The sequence below is a fragment of the Trematomus bernacchii genome, unplaced genomic scaffold (genome assembly GCF_902827165.1).
Source record: "Trematomus bernacchii unplaced genomic scaffold, fTreBer1.1, whole genome shotgun sequence".
Taxonomy (NCBI): domain Eukaryota; kingdom Metazoa; phylum Chordata; class Actinopteri; order Perciformes; family Nototheniidae; genus Trematomus; species Trematomus bernacchii.
This window is the reverse complement of record NW_022987998.1, coordinates 92,832-118,000: the sequence shown is the minus strand read 5'-3', so window position 1 is coordinate 118,000 and position 25,169 is coordinate 92,832.

Genomic DNA, 25,169 nt, shown 5'->3' with positions numbered 1-25,169 from the left:
TCAGTGCTGTGCATAGGTTTGAAGCCAGACTGAAACTTTTCGTGGATGCCATGCGTGGTTAAGAACGACTGTAGCTGGACATAGACTACTCGATCCAGGGCTTTAGATAAAAAAGGTAGCTGGGAGATGGGCCTAAAATTTGCGAGAATGGAGGGGTCGAGATTTTTCTTTTTAAGTAGTGGCTGCGCCACGGCATGTTTGAAGGCAGCTGGGACACATTCTGAGGCCCCGCTCACACGGGACCGTTTGCGTTTATGCACAGTATGCGTATTCAAAAAAGTCTTCCGTTCACATGCATTTGTTTCATTTAACGTGTCTGTTCAAACGAGGCCGCTGGAAACGCTGTAGTACATATGCTGGGACTGTAAGTGGCGCTGTAACTTCCGCCAAAATACACCAAAAGCCGCGAAGAAGAGCAACCAAGCAGCCCCGCTGCAATGTTGCCATGGCTACCCTTCTGTTTAAGCCCCGAAACTGAAACTGAAACTGAAAGAAACTGAAAGAAACCGAATCTGTGGATATTGCATCCCGACCAAGAAACACGAAAGAAAACAACTCCGTGGAGAGGACGGCTCAGAAAGAGAGAGATATTCTCTACAAACACCGGGTGAGATCCTCCTTTGTCAATATAATGGATCAATGCATGAAATCTGACTCTGTTTATTTTGTTTAAGGAGTATATTGGGCGTTAACAATTCTGGTTTGCCTTTTATAATATTATTTCATTCAAGAACCCCTTGTGCGTTTAATTAACACAGCTATTTTTGATAGTTGCTACAGCAGTGAGCAGGAGAGGTGGGGAGAAGCGGGGCTATCGTTATTTTTTCAGGAAATATTCGTATCGAGGTGATTACACGGACTCGGTTGACCCCCCAGAGCATTTCGTTTGCAAATCTATCCACCTTGGGACCCGTTATTGTTTGTGGGGTCAGTTTCTATCGGCCTCGTGTAAATAATAGGGCTATACGCACGCGAAACTATGCAGATACAAGCAGTTTTCTCCTCGTGTAAACGGCGCCTGAGCTAAGAGAGGTGTTTACAAGCAATAAAACACTTGCTCCAACTGATTCGAAAACGTCTCTGAGAAGGCGAGAGGGAATGCTATCTGAGGTGCAGTTTGTCGGCCGCAGGTGCTTGACTACATCCGAGAGAGAAGAGAGGGATACAGGCTCAAAGTGGTCAAGGACAGCAGGGCACAAAAAAGGAGCAGGATCTGGGGTAGCACTAGTGTGGGCTAGCCTAAGAGCAGATACTTTTTCGATAAAAAATGTAAGAAATGTATCACAGAGAGTAGTCGATGGCACAATTGGAGAAGCATCACAGGGATTAATGATCGAGTTGAGGACATTAAAAAGAACCTGAGGTTTATGGCTGTTTTTGGAGATTAACAGAGAAATGTGCTCTGTTTTGGCTGCTTTGACTGCCGTCTGGTAGTCGGAAAGGCAAGCACGAAGGATTTCTAGGGAGACATGGAGTTTATCCTTTTTCCATTTTCTCTCTGCACGCCTGCAAGCGCGTCTGAGAGCACGAGTACAGTCATTGAGCCACGGCTCTGAGAGAACTTTGGTGCGTCTAAGCGTAAAAGGAGCAACAGAATCCAGTATTAGGGTGCATGTCGAGTCAAACATGGAGATAAGCTCATCAGCATTAAAAGCACAGTTCACATCTAATTTACAGATCGGAGAAGCATTAAAAACATCAGAGAACTGTGAGGCAGTCAAGGGGTTAATCGAACGCAGACGAGGCGCAGGGGCACGTGATTCGACTCCTGCGGAAGGGATCGAGGTTGTAAACAGAACCGGTAAAAGGTCTGAGATACGCGTTGCTGCACATATTTCATCCACAGATACAGACAGTCCAAACGATAATACTAAGTCCAAAGTGTGTCCTTTTTCGTGTGTGGGCCAGCCACGGACTGAACGAGACCAAAAGAATCAAGGAGATTTAAAAAGTCCCTAACCAGAGGTTTGGACTCGCAACACACATGGACATTGAAGTCTCCGGAGATCAAAACACGATCATATTTTACCATGATCCCGGACAGAAAGTCAGAAAAGTCATTTATGAAATCCTTATTGCACTTTGGCGGACGATACACAACTGCGCAGAGTATAGGCGGGGCCAGGTTCAGTTCAAAAAGCTGCAACTCAAAGCTAGCATAGCTAGTTACAGGGTGAAGCAATCGGCATTGGAGGCTCGCTCTAAACACTGATGCTATGCCCCCACCATGGCCGGTGGCACGGGGGGAGCTGAAGAATGTACAGTCAGGAGGAAGAAGTTCAGAGAACGGTGTATACTCGCCAGCGTGGACCCAGGTCTCCGTCAGGAACATAAAATCCAGTTCACGAGAGGTGAAGAAGTCGTTTAGCAGGAACGTTTTGTTTGCTATCGACCTAGCATTTAGCAAAGCCATGCAAAGTATTCGCTCCGGGCTTTCCGAAGGTGTAGTGCGTCTCAGCTGACGAAGATGTGCGTGTTGAACGCCGCGCGGGCCGGGAGCAGTCAGTCGGGCAGGAGGAGCTGTCAGCGGGCCCAGCAGAGTCCGCAGCTCCGGAAAAACAGGGCGAATCCATCGATCCCTCACATGGCGTGCAGCAGGAGGGCCATGACATGCGAGGCGTGGATAAGTCCCAGAAGAAGCCGTCAGGTGTGCTTTTTGATGGACAAGCGCACCACCACGCTTTCCCCGTCGTCTAAAGCGCTTTCGGCGAGGCAGGATGCAGGGCAACCGGCGCAGGTAGGTGGGAATATCTGACAGTAGAGGGGGGGGGGAGTCGATTTACAGTTGCCAGATGTAGGTTTGGGCAGCAGTATAAACTTCAGTGAGGGTCTGAGGTGGAGGAGAGCTTGGCGATCATAGACGAGCAGAGCAGAGACATTTTGACATACATAGAACAAAAGCAGGATAGCTAAAGGCAGAGAGCTGAGGGAGCGGCATGCCGACACAGGCGCCATCTTGTCTCTCTCCAAGACCATAGAGGCTCTGACTGATATTATATTTATTAATTGGGTCTTATTTCTGTATGTTTGTTATTTTATTGTATTTCCCACAACATAATATTTAATTATTTGATGTAGCAATACGTACATGTTTCTAAAGCTCTTTATTTTTTTTATTTAATTGTATTTATTAATAATGTCTTATAACTGTTTAACTTTTACTGAGTGGTTTATCTCTGGTTTAATTTGGGATTGTATTTATTCTCTTGCCTATTTTTTCTCCTTGGAATCATTTGTCTCATGTAGACTTGCTGCAAGTTTGCTAATATATTTTAACTTCCAACTTGAATGAATGTCTTGTTTTTTTTTACCCCCAGAAATAAAGCTTTATCGTTATTATTATTATTATTATTATTATTATTATTATTATTATAGACAGTGGATATAGGAGCTGTTGAACCACTCAACATTGAGTGGAGTTGGAGTCGTACAGGTATAAATTATAATAGCGGTTTTTTTCTGTGTTTTATATTGCTATTAGCCTGCTGATCGATATAGGAAACACATCTTGTAAGAAAAGCCAAGAACTTGAGCAGTCAGTCAGAAAAGTGAACCCCACTGAAGCTGAAGAGTGCACATTCACAAGCAGACCAATCATCATCCCAGTGTCGGGCGGTTATTAGCTCTCCATCAGGCTGCTGCTCTGTGCTGCCATGCGAGTCTTAATGCTTTATTCAACCACTTTCCTCCTAGCTCCACCTGCTCCGTTCTGTTTTTATACACCACGGGGGGAATATGCGCTCCTGGTCAAAGTCTAATGCAGTTAGCAATAAAAGCAAGCACATCGAGCCCTACCTAAGGTGTTCCAGGTGTCAGTTAGAAACGTACATGTTTTTCTTCCAATGATGGAGAATAAATCAAAACACATGAGTCATCATAATATTGTTCTTAATGGAACCTAAGAGGGCCTTTAGAGCATCACTGTGGAAAGTTATAATAAAAGATGTGCACTGCCCGTCAGTTTCCTGGGCAGGATGTGGAAACTCAAAGCTCCCCGTACTGCTCTGACTGCTAATGGAGCCTCATAATTCCAAAGTCTCCATTCGCTCACTTCAGAGGATAGAAAAAGTAACACAGCGAATTCTGTTTTTACTTCCTTTAAATAATGCATGAAAGTGAATAGATTGCACAAGTCTAGCAATGATCCTCTGTGAATCTGTGCTGCTGCTGCTTATGCTGCAGAACCTCCTTGGTTAAGTGTCCTAATATCTCACCCGTGCTCCTCTGACACCACCTGAGGAAGAAGAGTTAAATTGCATGGATTCCCTAGAAAAAAGGGTACTGTGCCAGTGGATAATATCCCAGAGCTGCGCCTTATACTTTTCCAAGGATCATCCAGTAGGGGTTTTAGGAGATGTGTAGTAAGGCTGCTGAGTTGAATCCCATTACAGCTGGATCACGTGTCTCTTTACACCTCTCTCTGTCTACAGCCTCTGTGCTGGTTAATATTTTACTCTCTCCACCATACCTAAAAGATACTGTAAAAACATTGCAAAAATGTGTTTTTTCAATATAAAAATGTTGAGGCACATTCTGTGTTTTGTACAAAATAAGATCAGATTCAATTTTTACATTATGATTGTAAATAAAGGGGGCTTGTTGTCATGATGTTGGTTTTTGTGTTTCCTGTTTTATGTTATAAGTATTCTCACCTTGAGTCTTTTATTTTAACTTGATATTTATACTTCAGAAGACATGTTAAAATAGTGGTCAGAAGTGCTTTTCCCCCTCTGGTTATCCTTAATTTAATGCTTTTTTGACCCTAGCCCTAACCCTAACTGCAACAGTATACACTATAGTAAAGGCAAAGGAACAAGATTTTGGAATTAGACAAATTATATTTTTCGCTTTTCGTTTCAGAAGTATTCAGTAATCATATTTTAGCCGGCTTTGTTTGAATCCAGGTTAATTGTCCATGTGGAGAGCAGTAGAGCTGCAATGCATTGGCACCTAGGAACGTGAAGGTTATTGTGCAATGAATAACTGGCTTTTTGTTTTTGTTGTAAACTGTTTACTTGCACAAGTTCGTCATAGATGTCATTTCCTAACCCCAACTACAGTTTCACATCTCAAGTGGTGAATCGTCAATAAACAATAAAGGAGGAAGTCTTTGCCCTATTGGTATCGAAGTTGATGCTTACTGTGATTATGTATCACCCCATTAAGCATTACACCCACCAATATTCAACATTTTCCGATTTTATGTTTTTTAACCCTAACCCTAATGGCAAAAAAGACTCTTTCGATTTTCATTTCCAACAATGCTTATAATCATTAAAGGACAAAAATACCTACTATTGATTACTATCATTGCTCATATATATCCTTTAACACAGATGTATATGGACGTTTGGGACTACATACTTGGCAGGCAGTATGCAGCCTGACCTTCTGCGTGATAATAAGAATCTTGACAGAGGAGCAGGTTTTCCGCAAAGAAAGGTAGGGTCGAGTTAACAGTGTCACCTTTTTTAAATGCTATTTGCAAAAGCTATGTTTGCTGACTGCTCTCAGGAGTGGATTTATAGAAAGGGGTGGGTGTTAGGATGTCCACACCGCAGGCAATTTGACCTTTTCCGACACATTACCTCTGCATCGAGGGTGAAATCTTCTCGGTATACAGACCATTTTTTATGTCTGACATCCAGGCCAGGTGCCAGGAGGAAGTGACTGAGGAGTCTGTGTATTGATCTCATCCGCTCCATTTCAGAACTACGGACAATGACACACACACACACACACACACACACACACACACACACACACACGGCTCTGAAACTAAACGGTAGCGGTATGTTTCTCTTCAAACAAGTGTTTTTTCCATTTTTCTTTTAATGCATGGGCTCAAATGGGTTTATATAAAACAATAGTGATCAAATAAAACCCTGTCCACAAGCAAATCGCATTATACCACAGCTAAATATACATCATAGCCCAATAATTATTTAACGACAGCTCTCAGGATATATGTATCTTTAACACTCAGAGTTATTCAGGAAGTATAGAGCAGTGAGAGCACCCACGCAGAAAAACGCAGAGAAAGTAAAAGCGACCAAAACAATAGAACAGCAATACCATAGAAAATGACTTTGACAGTTTTAGTGGAAGTATGTTGGCCACAACCAAGATGGTATAGTGTGGTGGAGAAAAAACCCAGATAGAGGGCTTTTATTCATGAAATCAATCTCCCTATTTTGCGGTCATTGTTATATCTATTAATGATTTCTTTTTTATAAAATAAATAATAATATTCATAAAAAATGATTAACCAATAGCACATGGCTGAATGCAAAAATAAATAAATACAAATAATATGGTAACTCTGGTACGACAATAGAATATCAGAGTTAGAAGAATACAAGTTAAAATAACAAATGTATTATGTTATTATAGTTCTGTGATTGCCTTTATTTTCAGTCTCTGCCATTGCTTATCTTTAAAACCCTGTCACGATAAACTTGTTTACCTTATTCATTTGGTAGTGGAATTAGTTTTTTCCACCAGAATAATTTGCTTATGAGTCACCAACATCAAAAATGAACAATCCAAATACTGATGGAGCTCATGTTAATCATATTATGTCGAAATAAAAAATGACTTTGTAAGTGTGAAAGGTAACTCAAAATCGGCAGACAGAGGACAGTTCCTGCTCCCTCCTCACAAAGTCAATGGTTTTTCAAATGGTTTTGTGCTGAGAAGCCTGAAATAAGATCTGTGGCTAAAACAAACTTAAGAGAAGTTAACGCTTTTTTCTAGAACAAAAAAGATGTCATTAAATATCCCACTTGTGATTGCCCGAATCATCAATGGGTCATAAAGTTGGAGGTTACTAACAATTAACTAAAAAAAATGATGAGTCCGCCAAAAGCTTAGCAGTGATGCACAAACCCCTGATGTAGTTATTTCATAGCCTATAGTTACCCTTTAATTACTGTCGATTGCAGTATCGCTTAAAAAATTACAAAGTGTTGTAAACATATGTTGATTATCCTGCCGAGCAGAACGTATAACAATTCTAAGCGTAGCATATCTTCTGCAGTGTACTGAATTCCAATGGAAACATCCCATTGCTTTTAGTCAAGGGAGCCCTTGGGATGGTAACTTCCGGGTCGGCCTACAAAAATACTTCATCACTGCAGAACTCTATAGATTGTCATGAAAAATTGCGTTTTGTGACAGACGACACACGGTCCTGTAGGGATTTATTCAATGAAAGATGAAGGCTTTATTCAATCTAAAACTGAATTACTATTAGGGGGTCACAGATTGCTACCCTGTATATTAAGAACCATTGGTCTACCTTTGGGACTAAAGATGGACTATTTGGATATCCATGTTTGAAATTACCCACTGTGTTTCTTCTCCATCTGTTGATTTGCTGACTTGTTGATTACTTATTCATTAGTCATCATCCTCTCCGACGATGACTAACACCCTCTGATTTATATTCAACTTCCACTGACCATTCCAAAAGCAATGTGTCATGTCAATTTACCAATAAAATTGAAAATAAGAAATATACTTGGAAACATGTTTTCTTTAGCTTGCAGGTGACGTATCAGCTTAAGCTATAGCCTGTTCACATTCTAAATAGAGAGTTAATACAGAAAATACAGACATTGAAAGTTGATACAGTATGATGAATGCTGACTGTGGTCATAAATATGTTGTGCACAGGTAAGATGACTGTAATGGTGACGGAATAAAGTACACACAATACTAATGTGACCACTAAAGACATGTGATTGTTTTGCAGATTACACCATATATGAGTTTTTATGCAAGGCTGACATTCATGTATGTATGTGTTCGTAGCACCACATATAATTCTGCATATGCATTGTGGTAACATAGAACATTTAAAAAGGAGAATATGCAGCTATGCTTTTCCTCTCCGCATCAAAAAACACTATTTTATTTTATTTTTGTATTTATGTACCGAACAGATGTAGAAATAGTAAAGTGCTCCGTCTCTGCTTATAGAACTAGAATTACAATAAGTAACCATTGTTCTCACTCACACAGGAACCATTACAAATGTAATAATTAAGGCTTTCACAGTGGAAAAGTCCACAGCTCACCCAGGTAGGACTCAACCGAACTAGGTAAACACTGCAGGGCCGAAAACAAGCAGAAGACATTGTTCAAACCACCACCGGCAAACTACCTACCTACTACCTCTGCAGGGGCCGCATGTGCAGTAGCCCCAGCGGCACCACCCGATATGAGCAGCTGCCATAACCCCAGCGCCTGCACGATGATCTACGCTGTTACAAACTGCCTGTAGCAGGGCTGTCTGTCTGTGTTCAGATAGAGTTGCTCGCACACTGCATGAGTCAATTTCAATCTCTAGATATTCCTCTTGTTGGTGAGGTAAAGGCTGCATGTTTGCTAACCGGAACTTGGTTAGGTGTGAGATCAACAGTCATCAGCTTTGTGGAAAATAGTCCATTCTCTTCAAACAGCAATGCATATGAGTTTGTCGGCATAAAAGGAGACCCACTTATCATGGTTGTGCAACGATTGTGAGGTAAGAAAGGCTTATGAATATCGGAATGCCAGTGTTCTGTACTTGTAGGCTGAACGCAAGAACTTTGTTTCAGGGATACCTCAACATAAAAGTATCAACATGAGGTTGATGGTGGTGAACTAATTGCCTTGTTGCACCAGCTCAAGTAACCGCTTGATGGTGAGTATTTGGAATTTATGAAATAAAACGCTTTATGCCTGTCGTTAGTGTGATCAAGACACAACCTGTTCAGTTTGTATCTCTGATAAGAGGTCAAATCTGCAGTACATTTTGCGTAAATTCAGTGACCTTACTATCATTTCTCCAACCCACCCCATTAATTGCTTAAAGGGCCCATGTCATGGCCATTTCCACTGATCATAATTCCATTGTTGAGGTATACTAAGGCCCCGGCTCCACGAGGACGGAAACTGGTTGAATCCGCATATTTCTCATGCGTATAGCCCTCTAAGCTCCACGACGCCGTAAGGGAAACGTAGAAACAGACCCCGCAAACGACAACGGGTCCAAAGGTGGATAGATCTGGGAACTGAGCGCTCTGGGGGGTCCAACGGGGCCGTGGAGTCGCCTATACGGTCATTCGTTTTCATAGCCCCGCCTCTCCCTGCCTCTCCCCCGCGGGGTTGCTATCGTGCTCCAGTCGCTACTGACCATGCTACAGTTCTTTGTGCAACATCTACAGGAGCTCCTCCTTGAATTCAGATTATTTATCTTTATCTCGATATGGACATAAACGCGAGTGAAGTCTAATCTGACAGGACGGAGACACGCAGCTCCTGCCGCTGTGATGCAGCGGGAGCAAAACACACACTTCAAGTCAGATCATCACCCTTAGCTATTTTAATTACCTCTCAAACTACCTAAACTAGTTATACATATGTTCATTTTTACTGTCGGGTCACTCATTACAGGATCAGCTGCTGCATGAGACAGACACTGACGCTGTCAGAAGAGAGGAAAAAGAGATGTATTTGATGATTATATATCATTATATCGTCGTTATTCATTTGTTTTAAAGCTCAATAAATAACAATGAAGACCTTTGACCGGCACTTTTATAATTTTGTCCGGAAGATTTAAACTTTAACACACGCTGACCGGCGAAAAACTCTGCCCGGTTCTGTCGGCCCCCACCGCGGAGAATACACAGAAGTGCAGCCATGACAACCATTCTTCTTCGCTGCTTTTGTGGAGGAAGTTGCTGCTTTTGTGGAGGAAGTTACAGCGCCACGTACAGGCTCGGCATATGTACTGCAGCTTTTCCAGCGTTTGGATGTAAACGGAGCCGTCTCGTGGAGCTTGACACAATCCGGTGTATATTGCGTGGGGACGGAAGGTTTTTTGCGGTTGCATTTGCGTTACTCCGATGCGTTTTGCCGTATTTGTCCTCGTGGAGCCGGGGCCTAAAATAGATTTATACTGTGCAATTTTCCAAACTCACATTGGTTTCGCATACAGCATCTCTGTAAAGTATGTGTATTCAGCAGTATTCACTCTCTCCACTAAACGGCTCGTTGGAGCTCTTGCCCCCCCCTCCCTGTGAGTCTAGTGTGCTCCGATTGGTCAGCTCGGCCACTCTGTTCTGATTAGTCAACCACCAGAGAGGCTCCGCCCATGTCTAACAGTGCTTTTTTCGGCTCGCTCTCAGCGGAACAACAGTCTTATAATGGCGTCGGTACAGCCGTATATTTTATACGCTAACTAACCGAACTGTATCTACAACTGTTGTTATAGAAGAGTAAGTTATTTTTACCTGTAATAAACTACTACTGTTTGATGAGAAATCAAATCATGGTTTGCTATATATGAATGATATGTTATAGGAGCAAATAATTCAGGGAAGAAAGGATAGGCCTACTAAGTATTTCCATCAAACTTTATTTTTAGAAATGTACAAAATGAACATGCGTAAATATACATATATACACTGTATATCATCCATTCCTCCCCTTATAGGCGTTTTCGGCATCTTGCCTATCGCAGCTTTGTAAGTGGCTGCCGGGGCTTTTTAGGACGAGGCATCAGAGTGGGTCATCCCGTGTGTGTGTTGTCCGCCAGATACGCCAGGAGTTTCCTGATCTGGCTGGACGAAATCAAATGCAAATCACAAAATATTAGAGAAACGTAGTTGTTTTAGATTCGTTAGTAGTAGTTGTAGTAGGAGTGTGTATCTATCTAATCTATCTATCTAATCAACACAGTTAGCTTGCCAGCTAATATGCTAACCTACGTCAGTGTAATATGCCAATCTACTATGAACAACAGCTAGTCTAGGCCAGCGCCATATAGATAGATCTCTCTATATGGCGCTGGTCTAGGCTAGCAAGAACATGTTTACAATTGCAATCTTATACGGGTAGTCTGCTACGTTCGGTCATTCATTGTAGCTGGCATGAAAACAATGTTTTCCCTAGCATGTCTAGCTCTAGGTAGCATAGTGGTTTAGCTATGTAGCATACACGCTATGAACGGTAGCTTGGTAGCATACACGCCAGGAACGCTAACTATAATGTACTGACCGTACGGTAAATGACCCGGAGTATACTGTCTATGAGATTTCGTGTGTGAATGCAGACATTCTCCTGCTATGTGATACATGTATGTAAGGCCATCTGCTGATATTAGAGTTGATATATGGAAACGCTAGCAACTTAGTTAGCACAGTTAGCACTGTGTCAATGGCTTAGCAGTCCGACACACGTTTACACATTTAAACAGTCGTGGCAGATACCTTGTTTGTTTGCCAATCACAAAATATTATTGAAACTTAGTCGTTTTATGTTCGTCAGCTTGCCAGCTGCATTACAATGCTAACCTACGTTTACTAGTTGTTCAGTGTAATATGCTATAGGCTACTATACTATACTATGAACAACAGATAGTGGTTCATATTAGGCTATCAAGAACATGTTTATAATTGCAATCTTATACGGGTAGTCTGCTACATTCATTGTAGCTGGCATAACAACAATGTTTTCCCGAGCAAACTCATGTCTAGCTCCGTTGTTTAGCTCGGTAGCATACACGCTAGGAACGCCAGCTATAATGTAATTACGTTTCGCGACTGACCGTACGGTAAATCACCCGGAGTATACTGTCTATGAGTATTTTGTGTATGAATGCAGACATTCTCCTGCTATGAGATACATGTATGTAAGGCCATCTGCTGATATTAGAGTTGATATATGGAAACGCTAGCAGTCCGACACACGTTTACACATTTAAACAGTCGTGGTAGATACCTTGTTTGATAAATACACAAATTACAATGCAAACTTACAGGTTGTGTACCCGAATCTTCCTCTGCTCCAAACGGTCCAAACAAACTAGGAATAGCATCGTCCTTCAGTTTCAAATGCTGTGCATATCCGGCCTCAAACTGGGCAATGTTTTTGGAAGCTTTCGTCTGTGAAATGCCGTGCACACAGTAACGTTCTTCGAACCTCTGAAGGAACAGTGTTAAACAGACATTTCAACCACTGACTTTGTCGTGGTTCTTCCGTCGGTAGGACAAACAGCTCAGATTTCTCCTCACATTTCAGGAAACAGGTCCTTGGCATTGGCATGACTGGATCGATTGTGAACTGAACCAGAGCTTACAACAGTAAATGTTAGGCTGGCAGAGGGTGCGGCCAGCGCCGCTGGGTGTGGCCATAGCTCTTCCGGATTGGGCCATTTCGTTCCGGGTACGGCATGACATCATGCCGTACCCGGAACTAAATGGAAGACTCAAATGGGCAGTGATGTATCTCCAACGAGGTGTTTTGGGGAGGTATTTTCTGTGTTAGAGCTTTACTCGCTACAGGGTGTACTTTGAGGGTTTTTACTCTGCGCACCGTTTACATGCATAAAAACCTTCATAACACACAAGGGGACGGGTAATAACCGGAAAAGCATGACATGGGCGCTTTAATACATTCTATTTCATGCCACCATTAACCATATGTTATTTATCAGTGTAAACGACGGAACAGGTCACCACTTTATTTGAAGGGGCACAAACATGATGAAGTAATGACAAAGTCATGCTTAGTTAATCATGATTACAACACTTTGAATTCAACGGAATACATGCACTGCTGTGACCGACCGACCGGGTCACCACTTTATTTGAAGGGGCACAAACATGATGAAGTAATGACAAAATAATGCTTAGTTAATCATGATTACAACACTTGGAATTGCTGTGACTGGTCAGTTTGTTGGCCTGTCACTAACTGCAGATCTATATGAAGAACACATGAACATCATTAATAACTCAGAAGTCATGATGATTGAGGGTCAGTGTATGTTTTGGTCATTGGATTTTCTTTTCACAAATGGAAATTCAAAAACAAAAAACGACTGGATATTTGATTTTCGTTTTCAAATTGAAAAACCAAAATTGAAATACAAGGCATTTTTCTTTATCACGATCAAAAAGGGATTTACTTAACTTAAAAAACGGGATGATTTTCATTTTCTACTTCTCAAAACTAAAAATAAAATCACTAGAAAACAGAAACAAAAAAAAACCCCGTTTTTTCATATTCTGCTACCGGAAGTTACCTTACGCGCAGAGCGCAGACGAAACTCACGGAAGTGATTTCAAAACAAAAGCACTCGTAGGCTATGCTAAAATCACACTTTGAATCACTACAGTATCCTGTTGAAGGAACTGTGATTATTATAAACAAGGGGAATTTAGCGATCACAATGAAAACGGCCAAGACACACTTTGAGCCCAGAAAATGAATGTTATAAAGGGCTGTAAATATAATAGGCCTATTTCTAAAATGGACAACATTGTTAGGAGATTTCAACTATACAGCGATTCTGCACTGCGGTCAACTCAGCCGTCTGGGTGACCAGATGTCCCGCTTTGTGCGGTATTGCACAGCATTTTCACGACTTTTGGTGCGTCCCGCAAATTGAGACGATGTCCCGCATATTTCATTTTGATTGGCTAAAACGCTTTTCTAAAATCTGATTTATGACATGAATCAGATGCGGAGAAAGGCCGGCTCGGTTCGCTGATGGCCGGCATCGCCCTTTATTATTATATGTTTTAAACTTTATATAGTCTATGGTTTTAAACGGCATCATGTAAGTTGCGCTGACAGGCGACAGAGGTTCACAGTGTACCCCCCCCGCTGACAGTTCACGAGCGTCCATAGTGTCTCTCCACCCCCCGTTGACAGTTCACGCGTCGACATTGCATTTACATGTCCCACGGGCCACATTGTCCCACAAACATACTCTAGAGCAGAAGTGGCTTGATTTTGTTCTCAGCAGGGGACTTTCACAGAGGATTTCTCAAAAAGTAAAGAGTCAAATTACTTCAATGTATTGTAGTAGTAGGCTAACTAATACAAAGTCAAACAGTATCAATTTCATTAAGAACTAATGGTAAAATTTTCTTTTTATCACTCATCAAAGATAGCAGATAAACATACATTATGTAGGCTACTATGGAGGGGACTCTGACAGAGGATTACTCAAAAAGTACACAGTAAAAGTACTTCATTTCATTTCTGGTAGCAGTCAAACTAGTACCGAGTCCAACAGTTATTATTAAGAACTTTTGGTAAAAAACTCTGGAGTATGTTTGTGCCACAAGTGGGACAGAACTCTGTCCCACTTGTGGCTTTCTGGCACCATGGTCACCTCAGCCGTCTCTCGAGTTTGATTTTTCAAATCAGCTGCTCTTCATTTTTTTCCCCTGCTATATTCAATGATTGATACAAATATTTTTGTCCACAAGTTCTTAATAAAACTGACACTGTTGGACTCTGTACTAATTTGACTGCTACTGTTACACCACTCAGACCGCAAGGGTATTATAGGTGTAGAAAACGTTCATTTATTAACTTCCACAAGGCACATGTGCAAGATGTCAGCATCTCAAACGATCTCAAAGCACAACACACAGACACACTTCTTCTGTTCATCTCCAGCATAAAACAATGATGAACCATCAGGTGATCTGCCCCCTTGTGGTATAAACATGCATGTGCAGGTAGACAACCTCAACCTTATGGGTGCTACACTACCAGAAATGAAATGAAGTACTTTTACTGTGTACTTTGTGAGTAATCCTCTGTCAGAGTCCCCTCCATAGTAGCCTATCCAGGCCAGTCTCTAAAGAAGTTCCAAGGTGTAAAAATGCTGCTGCCGGAGTACTGACTGGAAGTATTGCTGATATCATACCATCCTCTTAAAATACTCTGTCCAACAATATCAGTCTCAGGAAGAAATGTTTTTTAACGCTTATTAAAAGAAAAACATGCATTCTTGTACTCGGGAGGGGACATTGACAGAGGATTACTGGAAAAGTACACAGTAAGTACTTCATAGTACTTGTGGGGGTAGTTTCAGTAGTACTGAGTCCAACAAGATCAATCTCACGAAGAACTAATGGCAACAAAAAATAATTCCCTCATCAAACTTAGCAGAAGTGGCTTGATTTTGTTCTCAGCAGGAGACTTTGACAGAGTATTTCTCAAAAAGTACACAGTAAAATTACTTCAATGTATTGTTAGTAGTAATATCCTTCAGCAAAGTAACACACTCTGTCACTCTGGTTGGCCTCTTATGATGCTGCTGTCTTTTAATATATAATTATTTCTCAGCCGCTAATTCGTTCCTCGCAGATTCTTCAGCTTCATCAACCTCATCCTTCCATCAGTCCCAGTCAACGCCTCCAGCACACTTCCAGTGTCTGACTCCATATGATATTGTCTTGATGCTGTAAGGGTGATGCCCCATGATCACAAAATGTGTGCCAAGGACCTCATATTATGTCTGTCATTAATGTTACATCACCCATTATAACAGTTTTCTTTCCTTTTTTCTCTTCTCTTAACTGAATAGTCCTGTCTTTAAGTATAACCCAATGTAAAGTCCTTTTCCTGCACCATTTTAAGGCTTCAAAAACAGCCATTTTTACTGTATGTGTTTGGAGAAATGACACAATCAATGGCCCAGAATTGTACTTTATAAACAATGAATCTTGTGGTGCACACTGGCTAAGCCGGCCAGGATATATGCCTTTTTTGGAGCCCTTTTTTTCAATATTTATTAAAATGTCACTAGTTATTTAAACAAACCCCTATCTGAGGATAATACAAGCAACCATAAAACGCCCTTTATCTAGAGAGCCATTGAAGCCCATGAAGAATGTATCCTTCCACAAATCTTTTCATCTGCTGTATTAATAAAGCTGCAACGTGTTTTCAAATTCAAGTTAAGGCACTATCTGTGCAGAACATTACAAATATTCTTAATTTGCAGTATTTTATTTTAAAAGTGTTCAGAAAGACTGCATCAAATATGCTATATCTATATATCTATATAGCCTAATATCAATATTGTTATTAACTTCAAAGTCAATTTAAATAGCGGGCAAGACTTTCCAAGGGGTAAAAATGCTGCTGCCGGACTACTGACTGGAAGTAGGCCTATTGCTGATATCATGTCTACCATCCTCTTAAAATACTCTGTCCAACAATATCAGTCTCATGAAGAAAGGTGTTTTAACGCTGATTTAAAATAGCAGAGAAACATGCATTCTTGTTCTCAGGAGGGGACATTGACAGAGGATTACTCAAAAAGTACACAGTAAGTACTTCATAGTACTTGTGGGAGTAGTTTCACTACTAGCCTACTGAGTCCAACAGGATCGATCTCACGAAGAACTAATGGCAGAAAAAATTATAACAAACTCGAGAGACGGCTGAGCTGACCGCAGTGCAGAATCGCTGTATAGTTTAAATCTCCTAACAATGTTGTCCATTTTAGACATAGGCCTATTATATTTACAGCCCTTAATAACATTCATTTTCTGGGCTCAATATGTGTCTTGGCTGTTTTCGTTGTGAAAACAAATGGACCGTAGATACACGGATTGACCGTCCTCATCTGCGCTCTTATTTTGAAAGACAACTTCCGGTAGCAGAATATGAAAAAACGGGGGGTTTTTTTGTTTCTGTTTTCTAGTGATTTTATTTTTTGTTTTGAGAAGTAGAAAATGAAAATCATCCGTTTTTTGAGTTTAGTAAATCCTTTTTTGACCGTGATAAAGAAAAACGCCTTGTATTTCAATTTTGGTATTTCAATTTGAAAACGAAAATCAAATATCCAGTCGTTTTTTGTTTTTGAATTTCCATTTGTGAAAAGAAAATCCAATGACCAAAACATACACTGACCATTGAGATACCTTAGTTGATGCATTAAGTCATGCATGATATACTATTAATCCTTGTACATTACTGATAGTTCATGAATTACTACATGAATGAATTCATGATGATTCATGTACCCTTGCCATAAAGTGTTACCGGTAATCTATTGCTTCCTGGGATGATATATCCAGAGTTAACGTTGTATGACTTGAGTGAATAGCCCAGCTTTCTTGTCCTGTCAATGCATTCTAAAGGTGCATCGCCACTCTCCATAAAACTGGGTCTGGGGATGAGCAACAAGCTGGAAAGCAGAAGCTAAGAAGCTGCGATATCCCATCTGGGCCCTCTCCGCCCATTTTCCATATTGATTTTAATAGTGCTGCAGTCCAAAACGTCAGTCTTAGTTGATTAGGTGGGGCATTTTGCTGAAGCAAACGCCTGTTGGCAGCAGCTGCACTAAAATAACATTTTATCAAATATACCAGCTTCTTTCAGACATGGACCTAAGTTAGTAGAGGCTTCTTGCTCTCTGACCATCCTGCTGTCTGTGGAAGCAAATGGGAGGGCGCCAGGAGGTTGCAGTGCGACACTGTACCTAAAGGAAATCCAACTAGAAAATGCATTTCCTGCAGAAAATGCGTGCGAATGCTGTAAACTGTGAACATTTGTGGCTGAATTTAGCTGAAAATGCAGAAAAAGCTGAATATGTTATTAGCTGAATGGTAGCTGCTTTTAGCTACAAAAATGCAGAAAAAGCTTAATATTTAAAAGAAAAGGTTTAAAAAAAGGTATAAACAACAACATGTATAGCCTTGATGTCCTGAAATAGCTGAATAATGTAATAGTTGAATGGTTTCTGCAGCTGAAAATAGGCTGAAGGAGTTAAATATCAGATGTAAGTAGTAGTGAATGAATTTGTATTAAGATGAGAAAAGAAAGTAAAAAGGCTTGGGAAAGCAGCAAAATATTTGAACTGCAAACTTTTGAACTAACTTGATGGTGAAATGTCTGTTGCCATGGCAACGGCATTTGATGACACTCCATAATACGCTTAGATGTGTTGATGGCTGCATCGTTACCAAACCTGTAAAGTTTTGGGCCATTTCGAGCATTTTCACTGAAGTTATGAGAAAACCGTGTTTCATGGTGAGCATTGTGTTGCCATGGCAACGGCATTTGAAGAAATCTCAAAACTGTCCCGTAGATGTCTTCACGGCTGGACTGTTAGCACACATGTGAAGTTTGAGCACTTTTTGAACATTTTCATAGGAGTTATACATTACATTAGGAGGTTACATTACTCTCTCTCTTCTCTTGATCGCCCTCTCTCTCTTCTCTTGATGAGAGAGAGAGAGAGAGAGAGAGAGAGAGAGAGAGAGAGAGAGAGAGAGAGAGAGAGAGAGAGAGAGAGAGAGAGAGAGAGAGAGAGAGAGAGAGAGATTGTTTTAAAAATGTCCCCATCATGTGCTGAAAAGGCTGAATAGTTTGATATTTGAATGGTTCCTGCAGCTGAAATTAGGCTGAAGGAGTTAAATAAAGATATTAAATGTAAGTAGTAGTGAATGAATGTTTACAAACACCTGTGTGTGTAAACCCAGAGATGAAAGGTTACCATGGTGACAACTTATGACGATTTACCAACTGCAGCACTGAGTCCCATTAAGAATGCATTGAGGATTATATCTAACAATTTTGCCACCTGTTCAAAAACTATGTCTCCTATCAAAAAATGGACAGACCGTGAGCATCAGGGAACCCCAATGAACTGATATATGTTTTTTTGGGGGGTTTTGTGTGGTAAATGTGAAGATGGGAGCAGTTTGTCTAAAGTGTACTTCTCTCTGTTCTGAAGAAAGATCCGGTTATTGTTTACATGGGAGTAGGTGGAATTATTGACAAGTTTTTGTCTCTTCATGCCCTCAAGAGGCATTTTGTTTAATATTTCTTCTTAATTTATTTTTATTTCCCAACCTAGGAGAGGTTTTCCTACGTTTTTCAGGAAAAAATATGTCTGAGGAGTGTAGGGTTTGGGAATTATGGCAGGTTTAAAAAAAAAATGTGGGAGAATTTCAAGCACTCCTCCACTCTGTTTTGAGATCAAAGCACTCACGAGCTGCTCAATACACACTAATGTTAAAACCTGAAGAAAGCCTCTTTACCAAGCTCCAAACTAAGTTAAATATCTCAAAAAGTGTAAAAGATATCAAAAATGTGAATGAGAATTGAATAGCTGAAGGTATTGTGATCATTTTAAAGTTGGAATGAAGTCTCTAGCTGAAAGTATGTGGAAGGAGAAGCATTTGGCGTAAGGTCTAGTTAAAAGAGGATTTGAAGGCTCTTCCCATTGACTTCCATGTTAAAAAAAGAGTTTACAAAGCTGAATATTTCAAAAAGTATAACATATTTTTTAAAAGTTGAAGGTTTCCCATTGATCCCTGAAAAGGCTGAATAGTTTAATATTTGAATGGTTTCTGTAGCTAAAAGTAGGCTGAAGTTATGGAGAGCCAAAGTATTGGCTGAAATAAGAAGAATAAAGATTTGAAGAACTAAAGTGGAATGCTGTAAACAGCATTCGCACTAATAATAAGGGGAATAATAAAGAATCAAAGTACTATAGTGGAATGCTGTGGCACAGCATTCGCACTAATGACCATGCTACCAGAACACTCGTTTTCAGTGTTTGTTGGCTGGACATCTCGACACACTACCACATGTCTGTTCTTGTCTTGTCTTTTTCAGCTGGCAATGAGGGCTAGTGATAAAGGACAGTATCACCCAGAGTCCTGTAAAGGGCGGAGCCTGTGTAACTTTGTATCAGTACTGTGGGTTTGGATAAAGAGCTTTACAGATGCAGTTAGTTTTCTAATTGGTTAAAATAACTTTAATAACATGCAATTGCATTGCCAATTGAAAACATGTGAATAAGGAAATACAAAAGGGAATCTATCTTGGTGCCAAACATTCTTTATATATACAAAGACAAGTAATGTGTTGCTTCTCATTGAATATACTGTACCTTAAAGTTATTTGGGGGTCATTTGGGCCTCTGGATTGGTTTTTGAGCAGGTCCAGATAATGCACTGCTTAACAAATGCAAATCCTTGCATTGTCTGGAGGACAATCATTTCACAGTCCTTGAAACCTTTAATACATTTCTGTTGTTTCACTGTATTTTGGTGGAAAAACATGGTGGAAAAACATGTTTGCCAGTGGGGTGCCTTGTGGTTTCTCTGGGACCATCATCCTCATCACTATCATCATCATTGCTGCAATGGGACTGTAGTTCTGCCTAAGTGACTCCATTTGGCCAATTAGCCCAACGCCAGAAAATGCTCCTCTATTATTTCCCCCCCCTCCGCCCGATGAAACACTGTCAGGCAGAGGAATTTGTTAGCTGATTATACTACCGTGACATTCTACCACATGACTCTGTTTAGAGCGACAAAATCTCATAAAACATGTAGCGGAATGAGAGGCGACAGTTGGTGATGGATTGAGGGAGTGAGCGAGGGGGGGGTTAGTCCATGAGAGGACCGAGTGTGTTCGCCCTTGGCTCCATGCAGCAGTTTTTACAATAACAATTAGTGTGTGTGAGATATAAAAGCTAATGATCAGGTCTGTCATATTTGCATATGCAAAGAGCAGTGGGCTGATTGCTTGCACGAAACGGCACTTAGAGAGCGTAATTAGAGAAGTCTGGCGGTGGTGATGTCGACAGGCAGAACAGTGGAGAGATTCCCTCTTAATGAGGCTTGTCACGGTACGCTCTGCCTCAAATCTGTGCTCTGACACATACACACACAGAGACACACACACCACTATTTAACCCCTGTATACAGTCTGTAACCCAATTTAGAAGACATTTTACTTTACTGATTGACTTATATATGAGTCTAACAACTCCAACAAAACAAACACTCACAGGGAAGCACGCACACACACACACACACACACTAATAGACAAACCCATAGAGACATCCTATCCAACTATGGCCTAATCAGTAGTTTCAGTCTAATTACAGGACATGCTGATTCTCCTTTATTTGTCTTCCTTGTTTCTCCTGCTGTAAGGAACCGATGATTTGTTTTCCCTTTTTCATGTCTACAAATATTTTCCTTGCACGACTTTCTGCCAATTTTTTCCAGAAATGTCTTTCCTTATTAACGATTTATTTTTGTCTTTTCATGTTTCATGTCCATGGTGGCACTTCGGCTGTTTATTCTAAAAACTAGAGAGGCAAAAAACTTTCTAAGATTTTTTTCTAGAAAGTGTGAGCCTCTGTGGATATTCAAGGCTCAATGACTTCATGCACAAAAGCATACACATTTATACATTTGGATTGTGCCGGGTTTCACTTCAGTCGTTGTGAACTTGAACCAGAATATCTCCCATTCTCAAAGTTGTAATTTATGGATGCACACAAATAATTTTAATGTCATTTTGGCCCAAAAAAGCCTTTTTCTTTCCAATGTCTCTCTGGCATTGCCAAATAAAGCCTGATTTGTGTCAGTGTGCACAGTCACTACACAATTGTACTTATATGTTCTTTGAAAAAAAGTAAACCTTTCTCCTCAGGCAACCTTGACCTCCGGTCTTGCGAATAGGGACTTTGGTTTAGGATTCTCCATATCCACATTTCAGCTGTTACTGTGGTTCTCGTTGATTCTGGGTTCATTAAAGGTCACCTATTATGTAAAATGCACTTTTTGATTTATTTTATACATATATATGTGTCCCAGGTGTTAAAGGAGACTCACAAAGTGTCAGAAAATAAAACCCTCTCTCTTTTCCTCCTTACCCACATCTCTAAAAACTGGGGTACAACGGAGCTGATCCAGATTTGCTGCGGTCATGACAACATATCGGAAATGCGGGCTTGCTTTACGTTGAACTCCTGGCAACGTTCCGCCCACGGCCCAACCTATCATCCCCATATACAGTCAGCTAGCTGAATCCCCTAAGGGACTTAGAATAAAGTTGTTATATATATATATATATATATATATATATATATATATATATATATATATATAATACATGATGGCACTGTTATAGCAGTAAACACTGAATAAAGAACATGTCAAGCTATGTGCTGTATCAGAAACAATGTGCAACGTATTTTGGAAGTAATATGGTCTTTGTTTACATTACCAAGCAACGCTAACACTCAGAGCTAACGCTGTACTGGAGAGAGTATGTGTAAAGAAGCCGGATATAAAAGGTACTGTCCTTGTGGTAAGTCGCGAGAGAAAAAGCGTTTGAGCTCGATACTTTTTTACTTTCATAAATAATCCTTGATGTGGTTTGGAACATAATATGGCGTTTAATAACGGCAGCGTTTAGCTGAGTTTCTGCCGGTAGAGTAGACACTCTTCACAGAGCTCACTGCTTGCATGCGGACGCTCCAAAGGGGCGTGGCCAGCTGCAGCTCGGTTACATTTAAAGGGCCAGACCAAGAATCAGCACTTTAGTAACAGGGCTGAAATAAAGGGGTATGAGGCATGCAACAATGGGTGTTATGTTTGGTATTTTGAACAAAACACTTCAGAGACATGTTTAGTATAGATATGGCCATATAATATATTGTTCAAATATAGCATAATTGTTGACTTTTAAATCACCAAGAACACTTAAAGGGGACCTATCATGCAAAATGCACTTTTGTACGTCTTTTATACATGAATATGTGTCCCCGGTGTTCCAGGGAACTCACCAAGTGTCAGAAAACACAACCCTCTCTATTTTCCTCCATACCCAAATCTCTAAAAAAGGGGCTGCAACGGATCTGATAAAAACTGATCCAGATTTGAACACTGTCCTGATGTCAGGAGGGTGGCGCTACGGCTATTGGGCCAACTCCACCAATCAGGAGGAGACCGCCACGGCCATTGCCGTTCGAAAGCGCTGGAGACGCTGTAGTACATATGCCAGGCCAGTAGATGGTGCTGTTCTCACTGAATCTGCCCCTCTGCACAAACAGAGCTATAAATTGTCAAATTGAGCAAAATGAGGCATGGCTAAAATGCATGATCTGTTTGGTATTTTGAATTAAAAAAAAGTATAAATATGCCTTACAGATGAAGCGTCTTATTTTGGACAGTTTAAAATGCGCGGGTCGTGATCGGTTCGTGCACGTTCCGTGATGGCCGGCCGGCCCCCAGTCAGACTTGATACCGCCCCCATGATAAATACATTTAATTATTGTGAAGCCAGCTGCAATGGATCATTGATCCACCAGGGGGTGCAGTGGGGTTCCACACTGGAGTCATGTGAAATCAACTTCTCTGTTGTTAATAATGTTGTTTAGTCGGAAAAAACGAACGAGCCGGCGCTCCCGATTTTTAATCCTAATTTAATCATCATCATTGATGTTTATGTTCGCCGAATTGACATGAAATCACTGACAAATATGAATATTCTGTATTCAACTTCATTGAAACGATCAGGATGGGTGTTATTTTTCCCCACAATGACCAAGTCGCTGCAAATGATCCCATGTATTATGTACATGTACATGGCCACATTCTCAACAAAGTTACGTAACGAAACATTCTGTATTCCTTGCTTACTTTTTATTTAATGCTTTATAACAGCTGGAATAGTTCGTTTAGAACAGGCACCTCACTCGCAATCTGCTCCTCCGCAACGCCTACCACCTACCTCCGGCTGAAATTATGAATGTACAGTAAGGCATAGTAATCATAGATAACACGGCAGGCTCCGTTACAGTTTGTTTTCATCTGATTTCAAATATTTCAAATGTCTGAAGTTAATAAATACATTCTCAGTGTTCAAGTCAATAATAGTCATATAAGAAAAGTACTGATCTAATAACAGAGATTTTATATTATAAGGACTTTTCAATGTTCGACATCGCTCATGTGAAATACAGTAAACTGGATGTTGTGGTGCCGAGAGGCGGGGTATCAAAAGTACAAGCTAAACTTTTATTTAGCATCTGAACACACTTGTAAACAACGTGATGCCCGGGAAGCGAAGACCCGGCGGAAACAGCTGGTCTGGTTCACTAAAATGTCCGTGTACAGTATATCTGGTACTAATGTATAGCGGATCTTTGTTAAGATCCATATGTCAGTAGAGATGGGATGGCAGAAGGTGCTATATATATATATATATATAATTCCAAAGCTGGTAAAGACCTTTCAAATTTAGCAATAATAGTCATATAAGAAAAGTACTGATTTGTTCTTGAATCAACTTTTTTATGGAAAATGTTTTATGTAATTTTATTTCATTTTAAATAAAATGAAAGACATTCACAGTTAATGTAATTAGATATACATTATTAATGCCATACATTTTTAAATGTAATTAGATATACATTATTAATGCCATACATTTTTGCATAAATATTTATTCAGTATGATAGCTGTCTAACAGAAGTTAAATCCATTTCTCACTTATTCTGACAATGTACTTAACCCCAAATAAAAGAACCCAATAAAAATAGTTGTTAAATAATAGTGAAGTCACGTTGTAATAACAATAACTCATCTCTCTCGGTTTTTTTTGTTTTCTTTGTGTGCTTTGCCAAAAGCCACTGTGTCAAGTGTCCTAGTTGGGTTACCGTAACGAACAGCAGCCGGCTCTCGATTTTTAATCCTAATTTAATCGTTTATGTTCGCCGAATTGACATGAAATCACTGACAAATATGAATATACTGTATTCAACTTCATTAAAATGTTATTAACGTGCCTAAACTCAGTAATTCACTAAAAATTACTGATCCCTCCGCGTCGCGGAGGGATCTTGATCCCTGGGTGTTATTTTTCCCCATAATGACCAAGTCGCTGCAAATTATCCCGCTTATTACATGGCCACATTCTCAACAAAGTAACGACATGACTCCCAATATTAATTAAAATGCTTTTATGGATTTAGAAAATATTTTTATTGATTTAAAACATAGTTCTATGTATTGATTTAAATTTACATGCATCCGCTAAGAAAAATAGTCCGTTGTTACCGTTTTTTAAACAGTCAGAATGAAACGGCAGCTCTCAGCTGTGTGTTCACACTCCTAACTCTGATCTTTCTTTTCCAACAGTTAAGTTAACTGTAGGTTACTCTGAGTGACAAGCTTACAGTTAGTGAAGTAACACTTTTTTTTTGTGAGTCACGACCTCGCTGTTTCATTCTAACATAACGCTCCAAATATGACTGTTTCCACTCGGACTTCAATACAGCAACACCATTGTTTGGTTTCCATGGTAGCGTGTCTCTTTAGTAGCGTGCACTCCTTTCCTGTAAATTACAGGTCCAGCCAGGCAAAACAGTAATATGAAATATGAACGTTAGTTTTTAACTGAAATGATCAAATAAAGTCAAAATGTCACAGTGTTTACAAACATTGACCATACCGTTCACCAGCCCCCACCCCACTCTTTGTTTAAAACGAATTGGCCATCGGAATGTGTGTGTCCCAACCCCCCCCTGTGATATCTCTTCACAGGG